We start from the raw sequence: 21,409 nt of genomic DNA, 5'->3' as shown, positions 1-21,409 counted from the left end.
ATGTATTTTTCGTTCTGCTAAACCTCGAATGTTCAAGTGTGAAAAGCATTTACCTACTCCGCGGCTCCTATTTATAATGAATACGCACGGCACCGTGTGTGTACGAAAAGTAACTCATTACTGTTGCATGGTTTCGGTCGAGAGGCAACGAACGACAAACGCATTTCGAGAATGTTTTAAGAATAAATAAAAGTCGAAATTATTCCGGCGGCGTTGCGATGTTGCCTCGATTGTTTCCGGCGCTTACGGATTTCACGATTTGCATCTCGTAGTCAGTCTCTGGAGAAATCAGACGAACTTACTTTTTCGAATTATCGATTTGTGAAATACGTTTTGTAAATATAGTATCAAAGTTTTTTTTATGTATTATCGATAATCGTCAGTTTATGACAATAAATATGTATTTCGATTTCACTAACGCATTGTACGTTTTGTTTAGGTTGTATCGATAATAAACGATTAGTGTTGTTGTCATGTTCGTAGAATTCAAAAGACATTACTTAGTGTTGTGTCCTTTTTGAATAGTTGTGTTAATTTATGTGGTGCGTTTGCGACTTGTCTCCTGTATCTATCTGATCTTCATAAAAAAAAAAAAAATAGAGCTGCTACTATAATATATTGTTCTGTATAAAACTATTTTTAAGACCTGTGATAATCGAATGCACCGAACTATTTGTATTCATGTCCAAAATCGATATATTATCGCCACGTTACTATGAAGCTTTGTAATATATAAACATATGAAATTATTTTAGGCATTTGTAAATAATTATTAATTATGTAAACGTTACGAAAGATTTGGCGCCGCAGCCATATTATTATAGCGTGAATGGTCCTAGTTGCCTAAGCGTATATTGTATTCGTCTAGACTAGATTTACAGACCAGTGCAGCTAGAGCTGTCGATGTATGTATGTAGTACCAAAATGTAGTGTCTAGTTTTTTAAGTTCCCGACTGAACCAAAATATTAGAGTACTTTATAATGTTGTGTTTACGATCACCGAGTAATAAAGAAGCGAATCTACACTTTAGTTTTATTTCTTTCTATACACATTCCGATGCTGTTACAACACTCCGGTGCCGATGTGGTACCGGCTCAGAATACTGGAGCACTTAATCAAGTAAAAATGTGAGGAACGCGAAACACGCTGCCTATTAAGGCAAGTACAAAAAATGCCGGTATTTCGATGGAGTATATCTATACTAATATTATAAAGCTGAAGAGTTTGTTTGTTTGAACGCGCTAATCTCAAGAATTACTGGTCGGTCCGATTTGAAAAATTCTTTCAGTGTTAGATAGCCCATTTATCGAGGTAGGCTATAGGCTATATAACATCACGTTAAAACCAATGCAAGCGGACCGCCATTTTTACCATCGCACCGCCCGTCACCGGAGTAGAGTTCATCCATACTACCTGGAGCCACTGCGGTCATCCACAGTGCGTCTTTTTTACCACGTACCATCCGGCTATGGAATGAGCTCCCCTCCACGGTGTTTCTCGAGCACTATGACATGTCCTTCTTCAAACGAGGCTTGTGGAGAGTATTAAGCGGTAGGTAGCGGCTTGGCTCTGCCCCTGGCATTGCTGAAGTCCATGGGCGACGGTAACCACTCACCATCAGGTGGGCCGTATGCACGTCTGCCTACAAGGGCAATAAAAAAAAAAGCACCAATAAAGAATGTTTCAAAATCGGAGTTTTAATCCCTTTTGAGAGCTTCCACTGCGTGCGCTGCGGAAACGGTTAAAGTTTCGCTAAAGTAATGTATGAGAGGATTGTTCCCCTTTAAATAACTTCCTCTTTTGAAGTCGCTTAAAAAGTGTGATTTTGATACCTTAAATAACTCCTTAACATTCTATTATTCAATAACATTTTCACTTTCTACGTAAATGAAGAGGCGGGTAAAATTTAGCGTTATGCCAAAGTAACTATTCCAAGCGGACGAAGTCGCGAGCAAAAGCTAGTTAGATATATAACGTTGGCCAAGTGAGTCGTACGGGCGCGTATCGAGCTGGGTCGAGTGCAGGCGTGCAGGAAACTCAAATGGTCGAATTTGCATTTATGTCATTAGGCCGCATCCGGCGGGACACGAGGGGACCAAACGTCACCTATAGGATGTACAACATCACATTCACGGATGTCGTTACAGTCGTATACGAGATACGTTTTATATCGGCCTCGGATGATCTACTAATGGTAGGACATCTTGTGAGTCCGCACGGGTAGGTACCACCACCCTGCCTATTTCTGCCGTGAAGCAGTGATGCGTTTCGATTTGAAGGGTGGGGCAGCTGTTGTAACTATACTGAGACCTTAGAACTTATGTCTCAAGGTGGGTGGCGCATTTGCGTTGTAGATGTCTATGGGCTCCATTAACTACTTAACACCAGGTTGGCTGTAAGCTCGTCCACCCATCTAAGCAATAAAAAAAATCGGTCTCGCATGATCTACTAGTGGTAGGACATCTTGTGAGTCCGCACGGGTAGGTACCATCACCCTACCTATTTCTGCCGTGAAGCAGTAATGCGTTTCGATTTCAAAGGGTAGAGCAGCCGTTGTAACTATACTGAGACCTTAGAACTTATATCTCAATGTGGGTTGCGCATTTACGTTATAGACGTCTATGGGCTCGTGTAACCACCTAACACCAGCCGGGTTGTGAGATCGTTCACCCATCAAGCACTAAAAAAAAAAATAGAACTCGCTCACGGCTCACGAAGCGAACGCCAATCATATCATTCAATGCACAATATAGCGCAATAAATGAACGATTAGTGTGTATATAGGTCAGATGGATATAAAGCGCGTCTGAGACGGCTGAATTGAGACAAGTGTGATTGAGTAAGACGCACATGCGATTCTTTGCCAATTGAAGATATTACAGCCGAGTCTGTAGAGGGCATACTTTGATTGGTCTAAGGGCAATGTAATTGACTCTGTCAAAGTCCAAGATTGATTGTTGAAGTGTCTGCCTCAATACAAAGCGACATCCTAATGGATGTGTTTATCTTATTTAAAGGCATGGATACGTACTGCTGATTTGGTTAACGATCCAAATTGTTATTCATTGGTTTGATATGGTTTATTTGCAATTGAACTCTTTGATTCAAATCCTTGAGATTTCATAATAAGGCACTGAAGTCAAATTCTTTGAAAAATTTGTTTAAAGTTTTAGTTGCGTTGAACTCACTGGTAACATACCTACTTAGTTATAACGTTTTCTTATTTATCACATTATATTGGCCATTCTGTCGGGTCGCCGCGGGACGAGTCTCGGGGGTCCCCCTCTGCCCGGACTTGTAACTGCCTGCTTGTCGAGACAGGGGTGCTGAGCTGCAGGTTTGAGTAATGTGCAGGTTTGGATTTGTTGTTGGTGTGAAAAAAACACTCAAAAAAGCACTCTCCTTTTTTCTTCTCTCTTCTTCTCTTCTTTTCTTCCTCTTCAGACTCATATTGGCCATCGAACTCACCGCCCCTTTGTGCCAAGGCCACCTACCTTAACACAATGCTCGAAGTCTCAGTTGTGTAGTTGCGTATGACCCATCAAATTTTGACACTAAAATAGTCACTATGGTGGCACTTACTCGTGCCGGCTCAAAACACGCCCTACGATCATATAAAGCCACCCAAACAAATTTTTGTTGAAACATTTGTGATCATCGCTCATATTAAAGCAACACCGTTAGTGGATAAACGAAAAACCAAAAAACACTAATGATTTCCACATTATAAACTATAGATATATCAGAAACATATTTTCAAATATTTAATATTGTCCAGTTAATGATACATTAGATTAAATTTAATTAGATAGTAACTTACATATGTTTGTGAGTGTGTGTGTGTGTGTGTGTGAGAGAGCATATCTGTATATGTATATACATGTATATATACACACAAGATATTTAGGCATTTGTTCAGATGTTATAATGTTTCTGTATGCACCTATTTTGAATTGCAATCCAGATTGTTATATTAAATATTGAAACTTATAATTTCTATGGTTGTAATTTGTTCTGTGCATCAATAAAGGAAAAAAATAAATAATAGTTTAAAAAAACTAACAAAATACGCTTTTATAGAAAAACCAACCACAAAATAAATTTTAATAAATTTGAATTAAAAATAGTGTAAGAAAAAAATATTTTATTGTAAAAAAGCGTGGGGTGCTTTTTAGAATATTATCAAAATAACCCTTCTACTCATATCTGTTCATAAAATATTTATAACTACTGATACCATTTTAATTTTTAATAATAAGTATACCAAATTTCTAGTTAATCCGACGTTTTGAAGAAGGTCAAAATCATGTTCAAAGATTCCATTACAAACTAACATACATACGTCTGAAGCTAATAAAAGCGTATTAAAAAGAATGTAAAGATACACAAAAAAAGAAGAATAATCGACGACACAATAACACATTATAGTGTCCCATCCGTGCGATAACATCGGGAGATGTGTATGCCCGCTCGATTCCCGGTAAGTGCCGTTCGGTGGGCAGCCATTGAAAGACATTAACATGCACCCGGTACATTTCCGAACAGAAGATCCTCAAATTACGTCCGACATTTTGTTTCCGTGAAACCGTTTTGGTGAACCCGACTATTTATAAAGGAACTCGAAATAGCCACCGATCGACGTTGAAGTGAACCATAACAATAGGTGAGTGAAAATTTGAGATATTCTGCTATGGTTAATCTTTCATTTTGTTTTATTCAGATCTAGAACATGTAAATTGCGTTCCATCATGACTTGTAGGAGTGTACGAGTGCCCGCACATGCGGTCCGCACCTAAATAAGTCGTCGTGGCCTAAAGGATAAGACGCCCGATGCATTCGTATGTAGCGATGCATCGGTGTGCGAATCCCGCCGGCAAGTACCAATTTTTCTAATGAAATACGTACTTAACAAATGTTCACGATTGACTTCCACGGTGAAGGAATAACATCGTGTAGTAAAAAGCAAACCTGCAAAACTATAATTTGCGTAATTACTGGTGGTAGGACCTCTTGTGAGTCCGCAAGGGTAAGTATCACCGCCCCCGCTATTTCTGCCGTAAAGCAATAATGCGTTTCGGTTTGAAGGGTAGGGCAGTTGTTGTCTTTTAAAAGAACTAATGTCTCAAGGCGAGTGACGAAATTGGTGTTGTTAATGCCTATGGGCTCCGGAAACTACTTATCACCCGGTGGGCTCGTCCACTCATGTAAGCAACAAAAAAAATCTGAGGTTTTATTTATAAACCTTTTTATTTTACTTTACTTTTTATTTATAAGCCTTAGCTTGTGAAACTAGATGACAATGTAGTTGTATTCGTCTTTGTTTCATAATGCAACTGTTTACAGCTACATTCTACTGAGCTGTTTATTCAGCATAATGGCAGTGACGTCGTTTATACAATTAAGTTGATAAATTTAAAGTTTCCTTTATTTTATTCAGAGCTTTGCATTCCTATTTGACATTTAGAAATAAATAAACAATTTATTTATCATCAAAAAATATATATAAAACAAAGCCTCGAAGTGGATCTCCAAATTCCCTCCAACAATGCGCTGAATGTATCCGCCGCCGCCGCCGCACACGCCTCCAATAGAAAGAAAAAACATAAATACGGACAAAATACTAAGCACCAATAATTTTATACCAAACAATAACGCAGCGAGGTATTTGGTATCAAGTATTGTTTTGGTATGCTATATCAATATTCATTGTAGTTAAGTTCAGAGATGAATTACGAGTGTATTACTTTACAAAACATGCTGTCAGGCCTCGTGTCTTTACATAACTGTATTCCCTCGAATACAATTCCAAGATAACAATTTTATTCCCATGCGGATGAATGATGTCGAATCTCACTTAGCAGCTTAAACGTTTGAAGTTTTACAAAAGGGGCTCCAAGTGCCCGGCGCGATTTTCAGTCTTTGTCTTACCGTTCTGTTTCCTTGTAATCGCTATTGTTGCCCTTATCACACCCACCAGTAACCAGGAGCACGCCAATTTATAGTTATTATACGAAAGGTTGTTACCGTGGCCCTTTGTCTTGCTTTTGATAAAGGACTGTTGTCAAATTTCTGAATCGAATATAATAACCACAAACATTACCCAAGAATAAGTTATGAATTTAAAGATGTCAGAAAGACTTTTGTTATTAGACATTTTAGTATAATTTACTGGACGTTCTTATATTTAAATACAATAAGTAAAATTTTCTCATGTAGATCTTTATATTATATTATATACTAGCTGACCCGGCAGACTTCGTAGTGCCTCAATCGATAAACAAAAGACCTAAACTTTTGTATAAAATAAACTTAAAACAAACAAAAGGAAACCGTCCGACGGGGGACACATCAAAGGAAAAACAAAATTGTTATTTTTATTCAATTACGAGCATTTTCATTCATTTATTTACCTTTTAAACCTTCTCTGGACTTCCACGAATAATTCAAGACCAAAATTAACCAAATCGGTCCAGCTGTTCTCGAGTTTTAGCGAGACTAACGAACAGCAATTCATTTATATATATAGATTATAGCAAGAAATAAGAAACTATTGGATACAACCGTCCAAGTCTGGCGAACTTCGAAAATTGATAAACACAGCATGTTCGATCGCTTTCGTTGTAAACAACACGGCAGCGGTTTAGGTGTTTATGAGCGCTTACGGGTGGTTAGAGGAACATTAATCCCGTCTATGGTATCTGCAGAACAGCGAACAAAGGGATATTGTCTGGAGCGCGCGGGTAGGGCCGTCGCACTAGAGCAATAAAGGATATCGGATAGCTCAGTCGATGTGGTAATAGCCTTGAAACGTGATGCTCATCCATACTGTCTTCAACGTGGCCCCCTATAAAACTTACCGCTGGGAATCGTCGTATCGCTTGATGTATCCACCAGTAGTTTTATCGTTGTGGCTCGCTCACTAGAAAACTAACCATCGTAAAGAAACTTGAGCCCTGTATATTGGATACGTTTTGAGAATAAAAAAGTTTGTATAATCAAGTCTCAGTTCAGCAAAATAAGTTAACAGCTACATTTGAGTGAAAGTAAACCCATATCAATGTAACCTATTAATAAAAACTAGTGGTCGCGCGGTAGTCGAAATTCAACTATAATTAATTTAAATTATATACATTATTAAGGGTCTACTGTCAAGGACTATCATAGCCCTTAATAATAACTAATTTCGCCCAGACTACGCTATAGATATATAATATTGAAGCAAAAAATATCAATCTATTCTGAATTTCACGTGTGTTTGTCAAATACATGGTAGTGTGTGTAATGTTTTTTTTTATTGATTAATGTATTTTTTATGTATAAGTTTAAACAAATATTAGCATTTTGCACTCCTTCTCTATATTCTCTATAAGTGTGGAAAATTCCATACTCCTCCGTCCCTGCAATTTTCGTAAAAAGGGGTAGGTTCAAAGTTTTTTTCACGTATTAATTTATAGATAATGTTTGTGTTCGTCTTTTTGCGTTCACGCATCTTTTATACTTTGAATTGATGCTTTGTGAGTTGTTTTTAATACTTTCTCGAAAGCTTCCAGAGCTGCATTCGATAAAGTTTCATGATAGTTATAGTAAGGTATTTCGTTTTTCTTTTCTTTCTTTGTTTTTGGAAATAAAATGTATTATTATTTCGTGCAACAGACACTTCTGCATTTGATGGAAAAATGACATCTATAAATATTATCATACCTAATGTTTTCACTGTGAAGACTGGTATTTAACACGGTCATTGTCCCGATATTAAGCATATATGGTAGGTATGCAAGTTTTCAGTACTGCTTCACTGCCACGAGAAGGAAAGTTCCGTCATTAGCGTATGTGGGTACTTGAAGTGGCACGTGAGAACGTGACTTGCCATTGCACTGCAAAACGCCAAGCACTCTTACAAAGCGTTATCCGTAACGTAAAATTTCTAAGCTAGAAGATAACTAAGTTGGAATAGTTCTTGAATAAATGAATATTATGTATTTGAATCACGTCAAGAAGTACGAACAAGCATACGAAGTACGTGAATTTTTTTAATGAAGTAATGTAATTTCATTTAAATTTAAACCTAAATATGTACATATTAAAGTATCAGCAAAAAAAAAACTATTCGAAATGGCTACCTTTGGCAAAAGCCAAATATAAAAGCCTGTATAAAAATACAGGCTTTTAATCTGTTTGGCTACGAATCTATGGATTTACGTATTGTTTCCAAGTGAAATTTCGCCACTGCTTGCTCCAAATATTTCTTAAGAGGCTCAATGTCTCCGTGTCGTTTAGAGCAGGCCATGTCCTCTAAAACTGACCATAAAGTCTAAAGGGTTGAGGTCTGTCCTAGATGAGGGCCAGTCTTCAGCTCTTATAAAGTCCGGAAGATTGTTTCCAAGTCAGGCTTGGGTAATTCGTGCCCTGTGACCAGGTGCAGAGTCCTGGTGGAAAGACAACGGTATATTTTTAAAAAGTGTATTGCTGAGAGATTTCACAACATGATCCAAAACTGTATCTTGATACACTTTGACTGAAGTTTTCACTCCCTTTTCACAAAAATATAGTTTTGCGACTTCCTGATAAGAAACACCCCACCAAACCATCACTGACACAGGATGATGACCGCATTGTACCTATCCAACCACTTGAGCGGCTTCTTTAGAACATACAGTTTATTATTTTGATTATTGTAGTGTTCTTCAATCATAAAATTTTTTTCATCGGTAAAGAGGATATTTCTGTGCCTTTCACCTGCGTATCGCGACAGAAGGCGTTTTGATCGATCCACTCTCTTTAATTGTAAAGGCTGATTTAGGGTATGCCCTGTATATCGATGATAAGCACCGAGCTTCAGGCTTCGTTTTATAATACGCGACAGAGTCCTAGCGGGAATCTTCCTTTTTCGCGATAAGATTGTTTGCTTTTTAATGGGGTTTTCGACGATTTCTGGCTCTAACAGCATTAACAGCCTTTGTAGTTCTAACAGCACGCGCCTGCCCCGATCATTTCTGGTCTTCGACAGACGAAGTGTTGTTGTATCTGTTGATAGACGAACATACGGCTGATACCAAGCTTTTGAAGTGTCTGGAATATGGCCGACGGCTCCATACCCACTTTGAGCAAGGCGATATCACTGCAATCCTATTTTCTTTAACACACCATTTCATAATGTAATTTGATAATGAACACGAAAAATTATGTAAAATGGCGCAGAATCGAAATACGTTTTTAAAATAATATACGTGTTCTCACTTCAAAATAATTAACAGGTTGAAAAATATTTTTTTTAGTAACAGTATTTATGTAGTGTTTCAATAATTGACATATAAGGTACCCTATGCTATAACCACGAGGTCCAGGTTCAATTGCCGGTCCAAAAGATGCGATGTATCTTTGTGAGGGATTTTAATATTGGATATTTTGGGGTCCCGTTTGAGTTTCCGCAAACGTACACAGTTGAAAATCCCAGTTAATGACTCTTAGACATGCTAATTATCATTATTACTAAGCTAGTGCTTTGCGACATAACTAGGAAAGACAGAAGTACTAGTACAGTAATAGGTAACAGTAATTAAGGGGAAAGTCATATAGGATGCCAAAATGTAGATACTGGATGCTGAGGCCTTATGTAGTCGTATCCCATAGTGCAATCTTCTTCTGATTAGGCTGATCATGGTAATTGGTAGGATGTAGGAATGTGGTGGTATGGTTCATGCTTACTTCTGCTTCGAAGTAGTCATATGTTTTGGTTAAAAGGGTGGTACAAATCAATTGCGACTTCTGCCTAGTTTCTCATGGTGGGACGCATTCACGTTGGAATGTCTCTGAGTTTCGGTAGCCACCTAACACTAGGCGGGCCGTGACTTTGTATAGTAAATACTAGCTGTTAAAAATATCAATCCAATGCTTCGTTTCGACGTGAAAGAAGGACAAACAAAAATATTTTCACATTTATAATATTTGTATGAATGTGCAATCTATATCTATATAAAAATGAATTGCTGTTCGTTAGTTTCGCTAAAACTCGATAACGGCTGGACCGATTTGGCTAATTTTGGTCTTGAATTATTTGTGGAAGTCCAGAGAAGGTTTAAAGGGTAAATAAATATGAAAATGCTCGGAAATAAATAAAAATAACAATTTTGTTTTTCCTTTGATGTGTCCCCCGTCGGACGGATTCCTTTTGTTTGTTTTAAGTTTATTTTATACAAAAGCTTAGGTCTTTTATTTATCGATTGAGGCACTACGAAGTCTGCTGGGTCAGCTAGTAATAAATAAATCCTTGATCGGTAACTGTAAAAATAGGCTGAGTGATGGTTTCCGACCGCATTGCTATAACAAGGGAATTGATTGCTAGACCCATCGATAGAAGATTTCGCGAGTGAAGCCAACAAAGTTTCCGAACACGGACTGTAATGGAACAAGAAACCGGAACCCAGGAAAAACAGGCCAAGAGTGTATTTATTTTTAACACGCCTTTAATATTTGGACCTGATCGATGTGATGAAAATTATCTATGTAATTTGTAAATTTGTATCAAAGAGGGATGAGGGTAAAATAATTTGATTCCTTTTGCCTAATGTACTGACTAGATTCACTAAGAACACTATTTAAATTTTAAGTTCAATTGCTATTAATGCAGAATTTTTATGTGTGTTTTAATTAAAATTTTATGACTTATACATAGAAGAAATATGATATGCACACTATCAAAATGACACCACTAAAGTATCAAATGAATAAAACTAAAAATTTGTTTTCTAAGCTTGTAACATAAGACAGTCCAATCAGCACGGTTGTATTGCATCGGTAATAAAGATAGATAAAATCTACACTAGATAATTAGTTTCTTCCCTCGGCGGCACCTGCCAGGGCTGGCAACTCTGAAAACGTTAAATTTTGATAATCAGTTGTTTACATTTTAAACATAATTTGTATATTTAATTTTATTAGCGAAGATAGATTTTAACCGACTTCAAGAAAGGAGGTGGTTCTCAATTCAACTGTATCTTTGCAGGTGCACTGATTTTGATATTTTTTGTTTATATTTGAAAGCTAGTGAAAATTTTATCAAGATTATACCAGTAGTTATTGAGTAATCTTTAGTAGTGTGCATTTAATTAACTTCGACTATATTGATGACATTGTCATTTTTAGTGCATTTTTGTTTCAGAATTTATTATTAGGGTTTTCTTTTTTGATATATTTTTTTGCATTTGAATGCTGTAACGTGCTCATCTAAATTTGTTGCGACATGTAGTCTTGTACACAACTTATGGCCTTTATTATTTATCTCTTGCTCAGGCTTTATCAGCGCCTATAGATACCTTAAAATTTAAATCAGGTCGTGGCTATTGGGAATTGTTAAACGGACGAAATTCATATTTGCTTCTTTTGTTATATTATATACTTGTTACCCATAAGCATTACTTGTACCCATAGCATGTTATATTCTGATGATGCTTTAAAGCAAATTTAATGTTAAGGTGAAACCTGCCACACCGCCCACCCTTAAGGTAAAAATAAAAGCTAGATGAAAAAGGAAGTACACAACAGGTACGTTATGGAACACAACAGATACGTTATGGAAACACGGGCGAATCTAGCTGTAACTGTGCTGTCTAGTCTAGAATAACCTAGAATAGTAATACCCCATCTATTCCCGTAGGTTTCATAAAATACTACTAAGGGATTGAACTCAATAAGAAGCAGTTGTATACCAGGTCGCTCATGAGTTTGTCAAGATCAATAAAAAAATATATTCAAATAAATTTTTAAGATAAAATCCCCTGTCCTTCAAACACAAAGGCACTACAGGCTCTGAGAAGGGTGTAAAATACCAAAATACTAAGTTATACCGAAAATTGATTTTAGGACTTGTTCTGGTATTATTAGTTCTTGTTCCGAGACAAGGGAAAATGTTTTAACTAAGCATTGCATATTTTCTTATCCCAGCACAGCCTGGAAATCAAATTAAAATCCTGTTTTTATTTAAATCAAGGTATGTCCTAAAAATTTTCATATATCTGTAAGGTATAGTCTATATTTACAAAATTGATCAATAAATTGGGTAAATGGTAGCCCTAAAACTCGAATGATTATGACGGCCGGAGCGTGATCATCACTTGACCACCCACGTAGAAGCCACTGCACGGAAATACCAATTGAACGTGGCGTTTTCAATTGAATAACCATTATTCAAATATTCATATTCAAGAAAGTCCATCCATTAGGGAAAAATTACGGTGTGTTTGCTTGTTTGTGTAATTGAAAAATACAAAGTTGCGCATTGGAAACTGACGTAAAAATTCTACAGAATGAACTGAACTGAACTGAAAAAATAGCTCAAGGCTCACCTGGTTTTAGTGGTTACCGGAACCCATAGACGTCTACAACGTAAATTCCGCCACACACCTTGAGATATGAGTTCTATAGTGAGTCTCAGTTTTTACTGTGCATCGGGTTACCCCTCCCTTCAAACCGAAACGCATTATCGCTTCACGGCAGAAGTAGGCAGAATAGTGGTACCTACCCGTGCGGACTCACAAGACGTGCTACCACCAGTAATTACGCACATTATAATTGAAAATTATATAAAGTGAAAGTTCCAGTAATTCCTATCTTATAAAAGTTCTATATTTTTCAATAATAATTATTCATTTCATCCACAGGGCCATTTACAGGGTTTCTCTCGCGCACCATCGGACTTTAGAATAATTTTCTTTGAACACATGTCCTGACTCGTTTTCCTGAGTCTACCTATTACTCACCTTTCTTTACCTATGTAAGGAACATCAGAATAACCAAATAAATTTTATTCTACACGTAATATCAGATAACCCCTCTACTCCGATGCACTTGACATTACACACGGCAAAATTTGCTATTTTCTTAGTAATTCAATACAAAAAAATTTACTGGCAGATCCAATTAGGACCAAAAAAGAAGAGTTACTTAATTAAGGAAGCCATTTTATTCCCGAGCGTGAGTGGAGCTTGTTCGCTAAGCACACACATTGGTTATATTACTAATGTCTGAGGAAAATGAAAGTTTGCGACGCCAGGGCAGCGAATGGTTCATATACTCATATACTGTTGTGTATGTGTCATTCATTTTGCACGACTTAAGTACTTTTATGCAGAGATATGTATAATAGAACACCACAAAAGATACGCATACGTATAAATTATCCGGTTATTTAAATTTAAAATAGGAGATTTGCGAAAGAAAATCTTAGTTTATTTATTGCATATACATTTATATGTTATATACAAGCTCACACGCCTTTGACGTCAACTGGCTACCGAAGGCCATAGATGTCAGAACGTGAATGCCGTCGCCCACCTCGAGATTATTATTATCATTAAATTATTATTATTAGTATTAAAAGCCTTTCCAACTAAATTAAGGTCGAAAATCGCTTAAAAACAAGAGGCAACAAATCAAGAGGCATCTTTACGTACAATTTTACGGTCAGCATTTTTATCTCGAATTCACTTCCTAGCTTCCATATCTATATGAGCATTTCTCAAAATTATTGCACAATAGACTTTAGCCTCTGTCCCATTTTTTTAATATTTTGTTCCGGCTAATGTATTAGTTCATTACTACTTTTTAAACGGTTTTATTTAGCTCGACCTGTACGGAATTTGTTTTTTATTTATTTGGGTCAAAATTAGAAATTGAAATTTAAGCACCTTCCCGTTGTCAGATTGATCTGAAATTTGGTACACACATTTAATTTAGATGACAATACAATATAATAAAATCAATGACATTATAAATCTAAGATGGCCGCCGATACAAAATGGGGGATTACATATTTTTCCTTAAACCCCTCAATATGGGTATCAAATGAAAGGGCTACACTAGTAAAACACGATGATTATGTCAAAATTTAAAATTCAAGATGGACGCCGTTCCAATATGGCGGACTAGGTACATATTTTTCCACAACCACCACAATATGGGTATCAAATAATAGGACTACACTAGCAGAATACTGTCATTATGTCAAAATTTCGTATTAGGTGGAGGCATGATTAGTCGTGTCGAGAACAGTTGCGTCCAAGATTGTGTGACGTTAGAGGGGCAGATAAAAAAAATAGGTAATTAGATACCTCGTTAGTAAGCGGTAGCTATACCACCCAAGTTAAGGTAATAGGTTAAAACGTGCCGAGGACTGTATGGCATTAGGGTGGGTAAAAATGTAATGTCGTCAGCGCTTCCCCCTCAAGATTGGGCGCATCTTGTTGTATATTAAGCCTTGCCCCTTTGCTGGACTTCTGGCGGGGTCGACCGTCAAAATGCCCCTTAATCGTGGGAACAACATGGTAACAATAAATAAAAAAATCGGTAAAAAAACTTTTAAGTTAAACGGTTTTATTTTATGTGCACTGAAAACTACAAAATAAATAAATAGTTACTTACCTATCAACCTACGTAGGTCATCTCGGTCATTAATATCTCTGATGGTAGTGGTTGTCATAACATGAACCATGTCAGCGGCCGAAAGGCAGTTCATGAAAGAACACTAACACCAGGGTTTGCTTGGTAGGTAAACTAAGCAGCCCACACTATAACAAGTAGGTATTTTGACCTTCTAGTTCAGAAATATTTTAGTACTAGGCAGAATAGCTTTTAGGCATATTAGACTAAAATAAAAACGTGGGGCCCATTATTATTTCTGTATTAGTTTCTACTATACTAAGTGTGGATTGTATCGACTTATTATAATCGTCATCATCATCATCCTAGCGGCTTATCCCGGTCGCATCCAAAACCTCATAGCTCCGGAGTCCAGGGTCCGCTGAATCGACTTACTATAATCGTAACTGGAGGCTTTGACCATCAATAACCAGCCGTGGCGGCTTCACCAGCGAACGCCGAGCTCATGATCTACCAAAGTATAAGATATGCTCTGCCATAGATATGATTTCAGAGGGGCCCCACGTTTTTATTTTAGTCTAATATGCCTAAAAGCTATTCTGCCTAGTACTAAAATATTTCTGAACTAGAAGGTCAAAATACCTACTTGTTATAGTGTGGGCTGCTTAGTTTACCTACCAAGCAAACCCTGGTGTTAGTGTTCTTTCATGAACTGCCTTTCGGCCGCTGACATGGTTCATGTTATGACAACCACTACCATCAGAGATATTAATGACCGAGATGACCTACGTAGGTTGATAGGTAAGTAACTATTTATTTATTTTGTAGTTTTCAGTGCACATAAAATAAAACCGTTTAACTTAAAAGTTTTTTTACCGATTTTTATTTTCTTGTTTTTAGTATTTAGTGAAATTGTCTACCGAATATTCCTCATTCTATTTAATTCATTCAGTGCATCATTATTACATGGTTTCTTACCTGATAATTTAGTACAATCTAATTCCTCAATACATAGATAGCCTTTCCAGAGACTTGACTCGACTTAGAGCCACGTATGCTTGTCCTTCCTCAAACAATTTTGAGCCTAAATATACTACTGCATGGTCGACGGTGCTGCCCTGCATTTTATGGACGGTGGATGCTCATGACAAAACTAAGGGCAACATCCTTCTTTCAGCCGTACCATAATTGAATTTTGCTGGAAACTGTATGGCTTTAGGGTAAATAACGTGCATGCCGTTACATTGCACGCCGGCAAATCCCGAAGTGAAAACGCTGTGGTCACCTTGATGCCATGAAGCCCGAATAATTCTAGCAACGTCATTAATACTAATGAATACATTTGGAATTTCAATTCTTTCAGGTTCACCGTTTTCAGGTATATCTAGCACACTAAGTCGTATTAAGTCTTGTTCACTAATCTGGATATTTTCGTCAATGCGTACATCTCTATAAAGTGGGTTATTTCTAGTTAACCATCTTAAAGCGCTGTAGAATTTTTCGCGAGATATTGTGAACTCTCTTGTGATGTTCAAATTCTCCAAACGTTCTGTAACTACAACGATACCCACCTGGCTGGAAGATCTTGGAAGCATATTAGGTAATCTTTCACTGACCTCAAAGATATATTGGGCAAACAACACTGCTTGTCCGCGGAAACCGTACTGCCCGTATAGCCCAGTAAATTTTACGATTTTAACAAGCGGGATGATTCTACACAGCAATCGCTGCTCTGCTTGCGTCATCGCTTGAATCTCATCTGGTATTGAACCTGGATCCAGATTATTCCAGTACGCCTTTGATGGTGCTATTGTTTTATTACTGGTCACATGTGTTTGGCAGCGCGAACATAAAAGTAATGTTGTTTTTGAAGACAGTTCTGCAGGTAGATATCCTAATACAGCTGTGTTGTAACTTACAGTATGAACTTGGTTAGGATATCAATGCTTCGTGCAAATGTCACAAACGTGTATACACGATGTGTTAATGGCATTTTCAAACGCTTGTACATGATTTTCAGCTCTGCGTTGCTGTGCAAGCTCACGTTGGTTATTTAACCTGTCGTGGCGTTGCTCAGGTGTTTCTGAAGCTTCTAACTCATTTCGTCTCTCACGCCGTCCTGTTAACCTGGCCTCATGTTGCTCAGGTGTTTCTGACGCTAATAGCTTTATTTGTCTGTTACGTTGTAATCTTAGCCTGGACTCATGACGCTCAAGTGTTTCTGACGCTATTAGCTCTCTTCGTCTGTCACGTTGTGATGCTAGCCTAGACTCATGACGCTCAGATGTTTCTGATGCTAACAACCCTCTTTGTCTGTCACGTTGTGATGCTAGCCTGGACTCATGACGCTCGGGTGTTTCTGACGCTATTAGCTCTCTTCGTCTGTCACGTTGTGATGCTAGCCTGCACTCATGACGCTCAGGTGTTTCTGACTCTACCAGCTGCCTTTGTCTCTCACGTTGTGCTATTAACCTGGTATCATGTTGCTCAGGTGTTTCTGTTGCTAACCGTTCTCTTCGTTTCTGTAGTCAACTGTGGGTTTAATTTTCACTCTCCTTTGCACGTTTCGTTCTATACTTTTCTTTTGCCTTTTCGAGCCTTCTTTTTCGTTGTGTAGCAGTTTCGTTTTTATTTTTGTTTGCTTTTTTATTTATTGTTACCATGTTGTTCCCACGATTAAGGGGCATTTTGACGGTCGACCCCGCCAGAAGTCCAGCAAAGGGGCAAGGCTTAATATACAACAAGATGCGCCCAATCTTGAGGGGGAAGCGCTGACGACATTACATTTTTACCCACCCTAATGCCATACAGTCCTCGGCACGTTTTAACCTATTACCTTAACTTGGGTGGTATAGCTACCGCTTACTAACGAGGTATCTAATTACCTATTTTTTTTATCTGCCCCTCTAACGTCACACAATCTTGGACGCAACTGTTCTCGACACGACTAATCATGCCTCCACCTAATACGAAATTTTGACATAATGACAGTATTCTGCTAGTGTAGTCCTATTATTTGATACCCATATTGTGGTGGTTGTGGAAAAATATGTACCTAGTCCGCCATATTGGAACGGCGTCCATCTTGAATTTTAAATTTTGACATAATCATCGTGTTTTACTAGTGTAGCCCTTTCATTTGATACCCATATTGAGGGGTTTAAGGAAAAATATGTAATCCCCCATTTTGTATCGGCGGCCATCTTAGATTTATAATGTCATTGATTTTATTATATTGTATTGTCATCTAAATTAAATGTGTGTACCAAATTTCAGATCAATCTGACAACGGGAAGGTGCTTAAATTTCAATTTCTAATTTTGACCCAAATAAATAAAAAACAAATTCCGTACAGGTCGAGCTAAATAAAACCGTTTTATTTTGTAGTTTTCAGTGCACATAAAATAAAACCGTTTAACTTAAAAGTTTTTTTACCGATTTTTATTATAAATTGTGTAAGCAGTATAACTACTCTACTTATTAGAAAGGAAAAAAACAGATATAAATACAATGAGATTTTTTCATTAAAAATATATATCATAAATCAGCTTCAACCAGTTGTATGAAAAGTGCAGTGTCCCAATCTCAATATCTTACCAAACCATCGATCTTTAGTTGAATGGACATGGGCATTGTATAAATAAAAAATATTATTTATTTATGGCCATAAGTCACAATTCATCCTAAAACATCCTTTTTAGCATTACTTTATAATTAAATTTCTAATTAATGATTTTAACTTGTCCCGTAAAAAGTTCCACCTAGAAATTCCAGTTTTTGTTACCATAATTCTGAAGAAATATGAGAATCGATTAATGCAATTATATTTTAGAATAATGGTAGCATTAGCCGGCTTGGCATCCGTCTTGTTTTAATTTCGACTAGTTCTTTCTGGTGCCGGTACGAACGGTAAAAGTCAATATTTAAGCTAGCGGTCAGAAAAAAATTCCACCTTTGTTGCTCATAAAACATAGATATGTGCAGATTTTATTGTTATTTCACTTAACCTACTATTAAAGCTCCCATTCTTGATTTCGTTAATCAAATCGAAATAAGAGTAATCGTGTGAGTTGCATGTGTTTACAAATAAAATGACATGTTGTTCTTGATTTGTTACTTCTTTTATTGTTACTTTTGTGTGGTAACGTATAAATGGAAAAGAGAGTAACAAAATAGGAAATCATTAGGCTGAGTATATATAATATATTATTATTATTATTTAACTTTCTGTTTAAAATAATTTTATAATAATTATTGCAATTACAACGGCGTCAATTTCTTTGTTTTTTTGTTGTACTATTACAGATTTGTACTATGAAATAGATTGGGAGTTTTTTGTTAGTATTTTTCTATCAGTTTGATTAGTTTATTTAAAAACAAATGCGGCTTTTAAATATCTGCTTGTTTTAATCTAAAAGTGCGATCATAGTAAAGAGAGAACTACTGCATGATATTCCTTCTGATGTGGTGGGCTAAATTTCAAAATATCTGTTGTTCTGGGTAACGTAAAAAAAGGGTTCTTTTACACTAACACTTTTTTTTTTCCTACCTATGCTGATAGCCTTGAGAGGCTATTTCAGCTTCACCCTAACATTTGTAGGTGAGCTCACGGGGCTCAACCGGAGAGTTGCTAACACTGACCCTAGCAAGAGCAGTGCTTCGCAGAACCTACCACCGGATCGGAAACGCGACCCACTGAGAAGATCCGGCGAGAAACTCAGTGGGCTGTGTCTATGGGGTTAATTCGCTCGTCGAGCCCTTCGTCGCAAGCGACGGGTTCGACTCTAACCTCTGCTGAAAAAATGAGGCGCTACCGCGAAAGACTTAAATAAAATCCACAAAATATGGAGGAGCAGCGAATACGAAACATAGAAAGGATAAAATCTAAATATTTATATAAATCAGTAAGTGAGATGTCAGAAGACGAAAAAAATAAACAAAGACAAAAGTGGCGTGCCTGTGTTTACACCTTGGCCTATCATGGCCTTTTTCTTCGACACATTTTATCAAGGCACCGATATGTTTTTCCAGATTCGTCTAATAATCCGCTGAATTTTGTATCTAGTATGAACGCTGTAGAAATAAAAATATCTCTGTATCTATATTTTCTGGTGCCAAAGATGTGATTATGATTTATACGATCACTATCCAGCCGATGAATGTGATTATTGCTATTAAAGGTTTTTACTGAATTAGAAACCGTTAGGCCTCTTTTCATTATGATTAAAAAAGAACTGAAACGATATTTTTGTTACCTACTCGTAAATGTTTGAATAGGGTATTTTTTAAACGAAAAATGTTTAAATGTCCTTTGACAGCAGTTCATACTATAATCTACATATATAAATATAATTATAATTATTTTTAACACGGGTCAAAGTTTATTATAATTTGAACTACTTCGAAAACTAGCCTTATAAAATCCTAGTTTGTTACCAATATTCCATTTTTGTTACTGTCCCATAAAAGCGGACACGTATTTCTTTTCAATTTTTTTATTTATTATCTTAAAACCTGCAATTTTTTTTAAAAAGTGAAAGAAGTGTATTGTTATTTCATTTGTGAACGTATTTAAAAATAAAACAACATCAAAACTTCTTTACTGTGATTTTAAAACAAAGTTGTGGGCAAATGGTAACGTAAAGGATATATGACAATTTATATAAGTAACATTTTGCTGTAAATGTTAACAGTTTTTTATAGACACGTAAAATGATGGTTATGTCACCCTATTGAAATGCATAAAAGTTGACGAAATTGATTTGATGTTTTAATTAACGTAATTGATAGACGGTAACAAAATAAGAATATTTCTCCGCCCTTGGTATATTTCTACACATTTCTCTACTTTATTACATATTAAACCTCAGAACAAACCTCATATTCAAAATCTTTAGACACCTATCTACAAATGAAAACAAAAAAAATGCTTTAGTTTAACATTTTTAATTTAGTACATTATTTTATTGGTGGTGCATTTATTTTGAGAAATGCTCATATACAATATTTACCCTTTACGATTACGATTGATTAACTTTTTTAATTTGCTTTTGAACGATTTTTAAATGGTTTTTTTTTCAATTCTGTTTTAAACTGAGGCTTACGTACCAAAATTTTAAAGGAAGCTAGTTGATTTTGCGTCTGATAAAAATGCTTGTTTGAATAGACATCAAAGTCAGGAACTACAATTTATTATTATACTTTTAATGCTTTAATAATATGTGTATTGATACAGTATAACTAATCATCTGACTTCTGGTTAGTTTCCATAAAATTACTTTACAGTTTGAAACGTAATGCGATAGCCACAATAGACCGACATTGCTCTTTAATGTCTAACATTCTAATAATAAAATACAAATTTAAATGAGGCGACGATAAAGTTTAGTAAACGAGGTATTAAAATGCCCACCTTTTATGAGCAACAATTCTCTGGCTATCAACGAATCTACACTGTTTTATTACGTATCCCGGTAATGTATATTCGTTCCCGATCGTAGACACGATTCTCGGCGGTTACAAAAAAAACTTTTAAGTTAAACGGTTTTATTTTATGTGCACTGAAAACTACAAAATAAATAAATAGTTACTTACCTATCAACCTACGTAGGTCATCTCGGTCATTAATATCTCTGATGGTAGTGGTTGTCATAACATGAACCATGTCAGCGGCCGAAAGGCAGTTCATGAAAGAACACTAACACCAGGGTTTGCTTGGTAGGTAAACTAAGCAGCCCACACTATAACAAGTAGGTATTTTGACCTTCTAGTTCAGAAATATTTTAGTACTAGGCAGAATAGCTTTTAGGCATATTAGACTAAAATAAAAACGTGGGGCCCATTATTATTTCTGTATTAGTTTCTACTATACTAAGTGTGGATTGTATCGACTTATTATAATCGTCATCATCATCATCCTAGCGGCTTATCCCGGTCGCATCCAAAACCTCATAGCTCCGGAGTCCAGGGTCCGCTGAATCGACTTACTATAATCGTAACTGGAGGCTTTGACCATCAATAACCAGCCGTGGCGGC

The 21,409-nt window shown here is 36.5% G+C and overlaps 1 protein-coding gene and 1 long non-coding RNA gene across 2 annotated transcripts in view; both read left to right on the top strand.

Moving 5' to 3' along the window:
• The window catches only part of LOC101737390 (heparan-sulfate 6-O-sulfotransferase 2), a 129,263-nt gene that overhangs the window by 100,167 nt on the left and 7,687 nt on the right, over window positions 1-21,409 (top strand). The gene's annotated exons all lie outside the window — the stretch shown is intronic.
• On the top strand, window positions 15,812-17,724 carry LOC134200260 (uncharacterized). Its single transcript, XR_009975088.1, has 2 exons — window positions 15,812-15,974; window positions 17,651-17,724. It is a non-coding gene; the product is annotated as an uncharacterized LOC134200260 (long non-coding RNA).

Source organism: Bombyx mori, chromosome 15 (genome assembly GCF_030269925.1).
Source record: "Bombyx mori chromosome 15, ASM3026992v2".
In the NCBI taxonomy this organism is placed as follows: Eukaryota; Metazoa; Arthropoda; class Insecta; order Lepidoptera; family Bombycidae; genus Bombyx; species Bombyx mori.
This window is presented reverse-complemented; position numbering and strand designations above follow the sequence as displayed.